Here is a 13,436-nt window from a genome sequence, read left to right as displayed (position 1 = left end):
CTTTGAAAGATTTTCTTGTCTGATTTACCTAAAGGCTGATGTACATCTCACGTAGCACAGACAACGGCGCCCAGTTCACCTGCAGACAATTCAAGAGACTCCTTCAGGACTTTGGAGTAAAGCACCAATTAACAGCACCCTATACACCACAAGGGAACCCAACGGAGAAACATCAAAGGGATGTTAGCACAATTCACGGGAAAAGAACAACGCAACTGGGACGAGTTATTACCAGAGATAATGTTGGCACTAAATTCGAGTCTGTGCGAGGCAACAGGGTACAACCCGGCATTCCTGGAACAAAGACGAGAGCCACGGATCCCTAACGCCCTATATGACGAGCGCAAATTTGGCACAGGCAAGGCCACAACAACAGCAAATGAAAAAGTATCGAAATGAAGGAGATATTTCAAATGGTACGAAGAAACCAGCAACGTGCGTCGGCAGAACAGACAGACATTATAATTTGCGGAGAAGGAAGTGGAATCCGGCGACAGGAGATAGAGCTTTAGTAAAAGAATACATTCCGTCTAAGGCAACCGACAACTTTGCGGCCAAACTAGCACCAAAATTCAGCGGGCCCCATAGAATCACGAATTTTATTTCGCCAGTCATCGTCGAACTGGACAAAACGTTTCAAGGCAAGAAGAGAACAGCGCATCTAAGCGAGCTTAAACCATTTTATGAAAACAAGTTAATCAACGGAGGAAGCGAAAGCGCAACAAAACGCTCCACACTACATCTTGGCAAACACAACCGAAGAGTAAAATCACCAAAAACTAAAAAGGAAGGCGTAGCACGAAGAAACCTGACGGTAAATCACAATATGAACAAGTTTCATAAATTTCAATCATTGCCCTAATAATTATTACAACTACTTATTTACTTAATTGGCGCTTAACCGTCTAAATGGTTATGGCCGTCCAACAAGGCGCGCCAGTCTCTCCTTCCCTCCGCAAACCGGCGCCAATTGGTCACACCAATGGAGTTTAAATCGTCTTCCACCTGGTCCTTCCAACGGAGTGGGGGCCGCCCTATTATTACAATTACATTAATTTTATTTTCTATAATAATATTATTAGTTTTAATAATAATGCTCTAATAATCATAATAGCACTATTGATGATCATCACAATAATAGTAACCATCACATTTATATTATAAAACCGGTAACAAAATTTTTGGGCAACCCTAATTTGGTACACGCCAAAACAACGCTTATCTACTCCATCTAATCCCCCAAACAAATCACAAGGAGAAATGGAATTGTCAAACGATAGCGAACACACATGCGTACAAACATATATTTAGTATACTTAGCTTAGTTATAAGAACTTTTATTGTAAATCAACGGAAGCCGACTCAAAAATGGTATAAAAGTACATATTGCAATTGATTTATGTGTTTACATCATTAAATTATCTAAAACGCCTTGTTTTGCAGCAGTTGAACAATAATTTCTTAAATTGATTGCTATTTCGACATTGTTTTATATCATTTGGTAGCTCGTTGTAGTCTCTTATTCCATCGTAATATATTTTTTTTTTGTCGAATTCCGATCTTACAGCTGGCAAATGAAAATTGTTTCTATTTCTCGTTTGATAAGCATGGACCTCATTATTATATAACACGCGGTCGTTCAAATATGTCGGCAGGTTACCTAGTTTGATATTATGTATAAATTTTAAAGTGTAGTAAACATTGAGTTGTTTTACACTCAGCCAATTTAGGATATTAAGCATTTCGTGTGTTGGAGTGTCATATCGTTTTTTGAGAATGAACCGCATAGCTTTATTTTGCTTCACCTGTAGTTTTGTAATGCTCGAATCAGCTAACGTAAATAAAATTGTAGGGCAATATATGAAGTGCGGTTCTACAATAAACCTATAGACCATTGGTTTGTAATATTTGCTCACGTACTTGTACGTTCGGAACATAAATCCAATTTTTTTTGATATTTTTGCCTCTATATATTTCAGGTGCCCATCGAACTTGAGTTTCTCATTAATTATTACTCCTGGGTATTTCATTTCATCAACCCTTTGTATAGTACTATTTGCCATTTTTAGGGTAATATTGCCTTCTGTTATTTTTCTCCTCATGATCATCCATTTTGTTTTTTCAATATTTAGTTTTAACTTATTTTGGCATAACCACTTATATAAAGATTCCAAATCCGTCTGCATTTTGGACACAGTTTCTATCTCCGTTGGACAGCTTATTGTCAATAATGCATCATTAGCGAAAAGTCGTGTGTTGCAATGGCTAAGACAGTTTTTAATATCGTTTATGTAAATAATAAACAAAATTGCTGCAAGTATAGATCCCTCCGGTAGACCTATTTCAACGTCTAATTCGGGCGGCTGTGCATTTCTGATTACTGTTTTTTGTTTTCTTCCAGTAAGGTAGCTTTTAAACCAATCAAGAGCCGTATTTCGTACTACTATTCCTTTTAGCTTTCTCAACAGGATACCCCTGTCAATTGTTTCGAAAGCTCTTTTTAGGTCTATGAGGACCGAAACTATTATTTGTTTTTTTGACATGGCTTCTTTCGATTCCGTTATTCCAAGTTTAGGGCAGTTTCCCAAGAGTGTTTAGACCTGAAGCCCGATTGCTCATGTATTATAATTTTATGATTGTTCAGGTACCCTAGAAGCTGGTTCTTCACGATTTTCTTTATAATTTTTTCATCACTGGGCAACGTATTAATGGGCCGTATTTCCTCCGGTTTTTCCGTCCTTTTGACTTTTTCAACTGGTACTGAGATTTTCCAACTTGTCGGAAAGACACCTTTTTTTAAAGCTTTCATTGATAATACACGTATATGCGTATCGTAAGTATTCGATACTGTCTTTAAATACACCTTCAGATACCAGCTTTTTCCTCCGTACTAATTTTTTAAAGTCGCATTTGTTCTCATGAGCTGTTCCACGTTTATTTGTTTAAATTTAAATACACTTCTAATACTATCCTCTAGGATACGTCCCACAGAGTTTCTTACATCTGATTTGCTTAAGCCCGCTGATGTAACATTATTTTCCGCACCAGAAGCTGAGTCGGGTGTAATGGCAAATGATCCTATTTGCTCACCTACAAAATGTCGGCCCATCTCCAGCTTACTGCCGGATTATTGGAGGTAAGTTTCTGAGAGAGTAAATAAGAGAGTGAACTGATGCTGTCACTACCCTTGGTGAATATTTAACGCTATCGTCTAAACTAAATTTTGTGTAGGGCGGAGTACATACAACACCACCGTCGGAAATAATTGAATACATGGAAAGTGATTTCTCTTCTCTGTAGCTATATTCTTCACTATCATCTAAACTACTAAGAATTTCCTTGACATTTATAATTTCATAGCTAAAATACCACAATAGTTGCACTAATAAATATTTGATGGTGGTTATGCGCTAACGGACTAGGTAGATATTTACCTCCAACTGACCATGAGCTACGTACACTAGCTGGCGTTCACAAAATAAGCATGGAAAGGGCGAAGGCAATAAGTGCAATAAAGGCTAGGAAAGCCGTAATTGAAGCGGGCAGTTTCATATACTACGAAGTTTGGAAGCGGATTTGGAAACAACACCACTTGTGGCGCGCGATATAATACATCTGAGATATTTTACTGAATATCAATGGCTAGTGGATTTTAGTGCGTATGCAGCAGTTGTTTGTATTTTGTCGGAGGTGTACAACGACTCCTTCCCATTGAAAATGAGATGAACTTAAGCATGATTTGGTGCTTGCTGGTTGTGTTTTTTTTTTTTTTTTGCAATCAAGCTACTCTGCTCTGAAGAATCTATTGGTAAACGTTCCATGGTTATTGTAGTTTGCCTTGTTTATCTATTAATAGCTATGATTGTGCTGATCGTGGAAAAACGTCATTTAGAAATAGACTTCGAGCCTGCGTACAATAGATTTAATGAAAGCGCCTCAAAGTTCCTAACCGCGCATTGAAGTTTGTTGCGGCTTACTGGGCGCCCTATTTACATTTCCAGGACTACGCATGGCGAAATGCCTTATTGTAGTGGACGTAAGATACTACAACTGCTACTCAATTTAAGTTATATTGTACATTTAATGCTGATAGTTCTGTGACGGACTTATTTTCCGCTGAGGTATGCCCAGTCCGTCCAGGGTTTCTATGATTGATGGGAGAACCTATTCATATCGCAAGAAATAAACAGAGACGTTCTGTAAAGGTTATGATCTTTATTTAAAAACAAAATGTCCTTAAAAGCTATTCCTATTCTCTGGCCCTATCTCGATAAGGTTAGCACGAAAAGAAGTGCAAACCTTCAGGTGGCGTTCTGATCAGTATTAGAAGCCCACTGACTCATATGCCTGTCTCCTAGCTTCTGATATTACATGCTAATTTTTCGCCCTTATATACGATTTCGTTCGTCGGTGGACGGTTATTTTCTAAAAACAATTCCTTAGTAACAATCCTTCCGTTATAAAATTATGTATAGCTGCGCGCAGGCAGTCCGTAATTTTGCAATAACAATTATAAGAAAGTAGAATGATGAACTCGAATAATAATTCATTGTATTCTGTTAATATCTACATATGCTTATATGCTAACATACATTTCCCTTTTCCTTTGTCATGCCTCTGGTTTGTATGTATGTATATATGCATGCCTTCAGTCACGTAGGATAATCCGTTGTCTCGGCACTCAGCTTCACCCTAATTTCGGGAGCCCTAATATACATATAAAATAGTGTCCTGATGTCGTAAAAACGTTTGTATGCTTATCCATATGCCTGCCGTATTTTCCAATCTTCGCTTTACCTATTGTAATCACCATTTGTGTTTATGCGTGTGTTGGCTGTCGCTTGGTTCTGATGGTGCGTTGGCCCCGCTTGATGCTTTCGACTTTTGCTTACGGCGTGCGTTGGTGTGTTGTATGCTCGTACGTAAGTATGTATATCAAAATTCCAATTAGTTTGCGTGCGCTTATTTTGGCGACTTACTGCTGATCTCCGTTCACTCAAATTATTATGTATGTTGTATTTTTAGTTGAGTGCATGGGATGCGCAAAGGGTTGGTTGGCCGATGCATTTTTATGTTTTGTGCGTATCCACTTCTCTTTCAAATATTTAGTGTATGTTAGGGTGATCCTATGTTTATAATTTATTGTACTTTGGTTCTCTTCTCGTTGCCTTTCGGTCTCTTCGCTGACTCGTGTGAGCTAGATGGCTACCTCGCTGTTCTCTCTCTGTTGTACCTCGGAAATATTGTTTGCTGTTCGATTGGATGATGTTGACGATATTTGATCTTCACTAGCGTTCTTCTTGTTGCTCTGTTCATGCCTTTACTTCCTGGATTCGTTGTTGTCGTCGGCGTCGTTTGCGTGGTACGCTTTCAGCTCACTTAAGTGGGCTGTCCTCCTCCTTCCTCTGAAAACTTTGCCTAGCTCTACGATCACTGGTGATACAAAGTTCGTTTACCGGTGAGGTCCACTGTACCTGGGCGCTAGTTTCGCTGCAAAGTTATCCACTGCTTTTAACAGCTGATGCTCCTTTACCAGGACTAGGTCGCCTATATCATTTCGCCATTGCCTCCTTCTTAAATTATAATGCTTTGTCTCCTCTGCTGATGCTCGCTCTTGCTTCCGTCGTACCATCTCGAATATCTGCTTCATGTTCATCGATTTCTCCCCTGGATTAGCTACTCTCTCACCTGTACCGAATGTATGCTGGCCATAAAGGCTGTTGGCAATCCTTGGTTCTCCGCCTTGTACTACATATTCTGGACTGTACCCGGTGGATTCACAAACGCATGTGTTTAATGCGAGTGTTATCTCTGATATCAGCTCGTCACATGTTCTCTGCTCATTCCCTGAAAACTGTGCTATCACCCTCTCGATGTTGCGGTTCGCTCTCTCTGTCGGGTCCTCCTGCGGTGTGTATGGTGCTGTTAGCTGGTGTTTTACGCCAAGCTCTTCCAAATACTTCTTGAAACGTTTGCTCACGAACTGCGCTTCCTTGTCTGTGATTAATACTTTACCAAATCGTGCCAAAATTCTTTTTCTAAATCCTCGTATTACACTCTCTGTTGTTGCCTTTCTAATCGCCATTATCTCCACCCATTTTGAATATCTGTAAACGAAAACTAATGCCATTTTATTACCATGTTTCGAGCGTGGCATTGGACCAACAAAGTTTGCGCACACTGTTGCCCACGGTTCTTCTGGAATTTTAGTTAGCATCTTACCCGCGGCCTCTTGTTGACTAGTTTTGTATACCTGATATCCATGACATTGCTGTACGTACTTCTTTACGTCTCTGAACATTCGGGGCCAGTAATATCGCGTCGTCGCTCGTGCAATAGATTCTCGAACGCCCATGTGTCCTGCGCTACGTGTGTCATGAATTTCCGCCAGCATTCTACGTCTCTGTGGGGTTGGTACACATAGATTCAACGATACTGCGTCTTCACCATCAACTTGACTCTCTATTCTCCTGTATAGCTTTCCGTCCTCGATCACATAGTCTGGGAACTTCTCCACAGCCTTCCTTACTTCTGCCGTCTTCGCTTTTAGCCAATTGCACTCGTCTTTCCCTTGCTCTACCGTCAACGTACCCAGCTGCTCGTCCATCGACTGTCTCGAAAGTACATCTGTCACCACGTTTAACTTTCCCTTTGGATTCTTCGGGTAATACCTTTGTTTTATGAGGCGGTTGTCTCTCATTGCTATTTTGTGCGTGACCACGTTGGATAGCCCTGCCATACCCCCGAACATCTGTAATTCTTTGCTGTGAAATTTACTCACCTACTCGTCTGCATTCGCAACTCTTGGGCTGTTATCTTCGTGACTACTTTTGACCATTGTTATACATGTAACCGCTTCCTCTTCCTGATCATCTGTTCTCAAAGTTACTGTTTGCTCTCCGCATCTCAACTCCATGTTCACCTTCGCCAGGTAATATGTTCCAATGACAACTTCGTCGACTAGTCCTGGTAGGATTAGCATTTCATTTCGCTGCATTGGTTACCCATTTTCACTTCTGCATCTACCGTTTCTACGATCGTCTGAGGTCTGTCATCTCCCAATATTACTCGCGTTTCTATAGTTTTGAATACACCTGTATTCAGCCTCCTTGCCATCGTTCCACTTACAAAACTTCGCGTCGCTCCTAGGTCGATTGCAGCTACCACCTCCTCGCCATTCACCGTGATGCTTCCCAAGATCCGACCCTTTGTCTGTCGTAATGCGTTTAGTTTTCCCCGTGGTTGCGTTTGGGAAGGCCCCACTCCTCGGTGCCAATGAGGTCTCTGGCCGTTTCCCTGCGTTCGTATACAAGAGTTTAGTGTGAGCGTGCCTACCTTTCCGCATATCCAGCAGAATCTCTGTCAAGGGTGATATTTTCGTAATCTTCTACTAAACTTACCAAATTTTCCAGGCAGCTGATCTCGCCTCTTTTAACGTATAGCTCCATTTCTCTGCGGGAGTTCCTGTATATGCGGTTTAGCTTTTGGTCTTCGGTGTATGCGGTATGTCGCATCAGTCTCTGTAGTGCTAGCACGTAATCTTTGAACTTCTCTCCTGGTCTTTGCATGCGTGCCCGTATCTCGTCATCCAATTGTTTGAAGTATCTGGAGCTGAGGAAAAATTCTAGGAAATTCTTCTTTAATGAGTCCCACTATTTCCAGTTCCGGTTGTTATTTCGGTACCAAACCAACGCTTTTCTTTGAGTAGCTTCGGCAGTAGAGGGTGCCTACCCCGTCGTATTTTAGGACCCATTTTCTTACCCGGTCCATAGTTGTTGCGAATGTGCCTGGCGGTTGCATCTTATACAGTGTTAGTTGTGTGACCTAGTGTTGGATGGATGCCCGCGTGTATTCTCGTCATCCGTTTTCGTAGCACTTGGAGATGTTGGCCGACTACTTGCCTGTGGTATGTTTAGTGTCCGTGCGTGTCGCAGAGCTAGGCCGCCCGTCGATTCCGTAGTTCGTTTACGGTTCCTGTATCTTCCAGGCCGAACTCTTAGTTATAATTTATCAGCTCCTCTCGGGTGACGTAATACACCATTACACCTTTACCATTGTCTTACTTGTGTATCTTTCCTTGTTAGTTTCTGTGCTTAGCCATCGTTGTTTTGCTTTCCGTATATCCTTGTTACCTTCCTTTGAATATCCTTTATGTAAAGCTTTGACGATTTCCTTGATTCTTCCTAACCCTGCCCGGGCGCAACATGTGTGTTTATTTATCGTCCCTGCTCGGGTGCCATATGCGACGGACTTATTTTCCGCCGAGGTACGCCCAGTCCGTCCAGGGTTCCTATGATTGATGGGAGAACCTATTCCCATCGCACGAAAAAACGGAGAAGTTCTGTAAAGGTTATAATCTTTATTTAAAAACGAAATGTCCTTAATAGCTACTCCTATACTCTGGCACTCTCTCGAGGTAGAACCCCACTGCCAAGCTCTCCGTAAGTTGGAGTGGAAACCTCCTAGTGAATATAAACTAAGCACGAAATGAAGTGGAAACCTTCAGGTCGCGTTTTGATGGCCCTGCATAATAGTTATTCTCTGTTAAATATCAAACGATATGGAGAAATTCATTAAAGCAGCTGATGAGGTGGCGCAGTTTGAGGTTGAGTTCAACAATAGACCTCAAGCTGAACACACAAAATATACTCTAGCCATTCACCAAGAAGAGTTAAAGAATAATTGGAGAAAGGCAAAGCTAGTTTATGAGGAACTCTTGTACTCTGAAACGGCAGAGAAAAAGGTGTTAGCGCAGGCCAAACCGAAATACCAGGCGACGTAATCCGCATATGTACGCGGCAGTTCAACCATGACTGAATTAATAGCAAGACTAACTAAACGCGATAAGGAGGGAGAAGGGACGCCGGATCCAGAACACAGCATGCGACTACCTCCGTGTGATACGGATGTATTCAAAGGTGACTACCTCTCCTGGCCAACGTTCCGTGACATGTTCACGGCAATATACATACGGAATAAGCGCCTCACCCCAGTTGAGAAGTTATTTCATCTCAAACAAAAAACGCAGGGTGAGGCAAGGAATATAGTTAAAAAATGCCCACTTACAAACGATGGGTTTGACACAACGTGGAAGAATTTAGGGGAAAGATATGAGAATAAACAAATTCTCGTCAATACACAATTAAAAATATTATTCAATCTTGAAAGCGTAGAATGTGAGTGTGGCACCGTGATTAAAACACTTCAGCGGGAAATTAATAGTTGCATCTCAGCTCTAAAAGCTCATCAAATTGAAATAAGCAATTGTGATGCGATATTCACATATCTATGCTCCACCAAACTACCCGAAAGTACGATAGTTTATGGGAACAGACCATAGAGAATAAAACTGAAATATCGAAATGGGAAGATATGTATTAATTTTTATCGAATAGGTTCCAGACCTTGGAAACAGTCTCGGGATTAACAGGTAGCAAAAATACCAAAGCTTCGAAACAACCACCACCCAAACATAATAATGATTCGTCTCAGAAGAAAGTAGGCGCTTACCAAGCAAGTGTAGCTAGAAACACTTGCAGATGCTGTAAGAAAAACAACCACAAGCTGTCACAATGCCAAAGCTTCCAACGGCTCTCTGTCGTAGACAGAGTTGCGTTTATAAAAGACAGTCGGGGGTGTCTGAATTGCCTCTCGGCAAAACACACAGTTTCCAAATGTACGTGCTCCTTTAATTGCAGCATTTGCCATCTAAGGCATCATACACTCCTGCATATTCAACAAAATGCGGGCACGAGTACAAGACCAACCACAACCCACATTGCGTCTGCAATTCGGGATTTTTCGCTAACCGGGTTTCATTTCTGAAAAATTGTGAGCACGCGCTCTTAAGCGACGGTCCTAATGAGATACCCTTTTTAAAATCCTGCTTAAAAGGCAAAGACACGATATATTTGCCATCCTCATTTCTTTTGGTGGTTTTTTGATACAATTCCTCGCAGTAATTTTCGTCTTTGGTATAAATATGGTTTTTGGGAATGTCTTCCAGCTCCCAAAATGACGCTATTTGTTTGTCCAGCGATACCTCATTAAAAAATGACACACACCTGCCGGCTGGGCTGGCCGTTTCCGTTTGACCAGTTAATATCCAGCCAAATACTGTTTCCTGCGCAAGGAGGGTGCCTAGAACATTTTTTCGTATACCGCCTAGAATTATCTGTGCGTAAATATCCCCACCCAGAAAAAGATCTACTTGTTCATTCACAAAGAACCTCCGATCTGCTAGCACCAAGTCCGGGAAATGTCATGGGGATAATTTGACAGGTTGGCAGATTGCCAGTGAGCTGGGCTAAAACCAATGCTGTGGTGTGTATGCGTACATTCGGGTTTATTGATGACCGCAACTGAATGAAGCATGCCTCTTTCACTTGGGCTGACACCGTGTTGTTTATCCCTGACACTTGTGCATTTAGCTTCCGACTGGGCAGATTTATTCTTCTTTTAAGTCGCTCCGAAATAAACGAGCACTCTGATCCGGAGTCTATTAGGGCGCGGGCCGTAAAGTTTTCGTTGTTATAAAAGATATTGACTTGCGCAGTACCTAATAGAACCCCTTGCTTGTATTCGCGAAACAGGAATTGAAGTTGGTTGGTTGATTATTTGCCGTGGCAAACTGACGTTGGGCCTGATTTAACAGATTGAAGCTTCAAACTTCACCATATACTTTCGTATATTGCACATATTGTTGCCTGAAAAAATTGATGAGATCGGTTGTATATATAGTATATATCCCCCACAACCGATTGTTCAGATAAGAAACTTTTCGTAATTACTGCCCTATTTTAAGAGCTATAGGCTTCAAATTTCAACGAATGCTTACGTATATAGCATATATTGTTGTCTGAAAAAATCATACAGATCGGTGGTATATATAGTATATATATGGTGGTATATATAGTATATATATATATATTTTCGCAATTTTGGCCCCATTTTAACAGCTAGAAGCTTCAAATTTCACCGAACGCTTACGTATATGGCATATATTGTTGTCTGAAAAAAGCATAGAGATCGGTTGTATATATAGTATATATCTCATACAACGGATTGTTCAGATAAGAAACTTTTCGCAATTTCTACCCCATTTTAACAGCTATCAGCTTCAAATTTCACCGATTGCTTACGTATGTAGTATATATTGTTGTGTCAAAAAATCGTAGATATCGGTGATATATAATGTATATATCATGGTATATATAGTATATATATATTTGTTTTGCGAGTTGTGCCCAATTTTAACAGCTAGAAGATTCAAATTTCACCAAATGCTTACGTGTGTAGTATATATTGATGTCTGAAAAAATCATTGAGATCGGTGGTATACATAGTATATATCTCATACAACCGATTGTTCAGATAAGAAACTTTGCGCAATTTCTGCCCCCATTTAACAGCTAGAAGCTTCAAATTTCACCAAATGCTTACGTATATAGCATATATTGTTGTCTGAAAAAATCATAGAGATCGGTGGTATATATATATTATATACTTCATATAAACTGTCATTTTTGCCCCTTTTTTACGGATAGAAGCTTCAAAATTCATCAAATTTCATCAAATAGTTACGTTTACTTCATATATTTTTGAAATACGTGATTCGTAGTCATAGTTTTTACATGCAGACCACAAAAAACGCGAAGCTTTGCATCCTCACACAAAGTATCTACCTATTTTTATACCTTTCATGAAAATGAAATGGTATATTAATTTCGTCACGAAACCCAAAATTGTAAGTCCTTAAAGGAAAATAGATAGACCCACGGGATATAGTTAAAAATGGCCACTTACAAACGGTGGGTTTGACACAGCGTGCAAGAATTTAGGGGAAAGATATGAGAATAAACAAATTCTCGTCAATACACAATTAAAAATATTATTCAATCTTGAAAGCGTAGAAAGTGAGTGTGGCACCGCGATTAAAACACTTCAGCGGGAAATAAATAACTGCATCTCAGCTCTAAAAGCTCATCAAATTGAAATAGGCAATTGGGATGCGATATTCACATATCTATGCTCCACCAAACTACCCGAAAGTACGCTAGCTTTATGGGAACAGACCATAGAGAATAAGACTGAAATATCGAAATGGGAAGATATGGATTAATTTTTATCGAATAGGTTACAGACCTTGGAAACAGTCTCGGAATTAACAGGTAGCAAAAATACCAAAGCTCCGAAACAACCACCACCCAAACATAATAATGATTCGTCTCAAAAGAAAGTAGGCGCCTACCAAGCAAGTGTAGCTAGAAACACTTGCAGATGCTGTAAGAAAAACAACCACAAGCTGTCACAATGCCAAAGATTCCAACGGCTCTCTGTCGTAGACAGAGTTGCGTTTATAAAAGACAGTCGGGGGTGTCTGAATTGCCTCTCGGCAAAACACACAGTTTCCAAATGTACGTGCACCTTTAATTGCAGCATTTGCCATCTAAGGCATCATACACTCCTGCATATTCAACAAAATGCGGGCACGAGTGCAAGACAAACCACAACCCACATTGCGTCTGCAATTCGGGATTTTTCGCTAACCGGGTTTCATTTCTGAAAAATTGTGAGCACGCGCTCCTAAGCGACGGTCCTAATGAGATACCCTTTTTAAAATCCTGCTTGTTTGAGCGACTGTCGTAGTCGTCAACAACCAACCCTTTTATTTTAAGAACTGAATTTATAAACAATTTTTAATTATTATACGCTTCCAAATGTTTTATTGCATATGTTCTATTGAATTTAAACCTATTTGTATTTAAACGTATATTTATGAATTATTATACGTGGAAATATGTACTTCATTACATATTTTATACCTTTATATTATATTTGAGCTATTCATGAATTAATTAAAATACGTATAACCATTATACGTAACACTCATGTTAAACTAGGATTAGCCCTTATGGACTTGTAAATGAATGCTTGAACATATTTCGCCCCTCTGGCAACCCAACTGATGTGTTGACAGGTGCCATATGTACATATATATATAATATTTGTTTTGACATTTCTTTTTATATTTTATTATTCATTCGAAATCTTTTAACTATACCGAGTGTGACTCAACAAATTTGTGAATTTAAATTAAAATAAACTCTTGTATCAAAGAGAAAATATAAGCAATTTGCTAGTGTCTTTTCTATATCGAAAGTTTCGTTCGGAATATCATACGTTTCCCAGTGCGGCATTGCTATTTAGTTGCGCGTTTCACGATATATCGCGCGTTTGCTTCACCCTTGTGTGCCGGAATTTCTGTCCAATTAAGGACCACACATAGCTACCGCCACCGTGACTAACCCGATTGCCATCATCAAAGCACCACATCATCGCCATCACCTCCGCATCCGCAGCAGCCACATACACCAAAAGGAAGGTAAAATTTATATCGCCTATCCCCTTATACAGTGGTCCTTCGACGCCACTAA

At 40.2% G+C, this 13,436-nt stretch overlaps 1 pseudogene; it reads left to right on the top strand.

The window, feature by feature from the left end:
- The first annotated feature begins 334 nt into the window (after positions 1–334).
- LOC137235356 (transmembrane protein 161B-like) overlaps positions 335–13,436 on the top strand; it is a 120,545-nt pseudogene continuing 107,443 nt past the window's right edge.

Source organism: Eurosta solidaginis, chromosome X, assembly GCF_040869045.1.
Source record: "Eurosta solidaginis isolate ZX-2024a chromosome X, ASM4086904v1, whole genome shotgun sequence".
In the NCBI taxonomy this organism is placed as follows: domain Eukaryota; kingdom Metazoa; phylum Arthropoda; class Insecta; order Diptera; family Tephritidae; genus Eurosta; species Eurosta solidaginis.
This window is presented reverse-complemented; position numbering and strand designations above follow the sequence as displayed.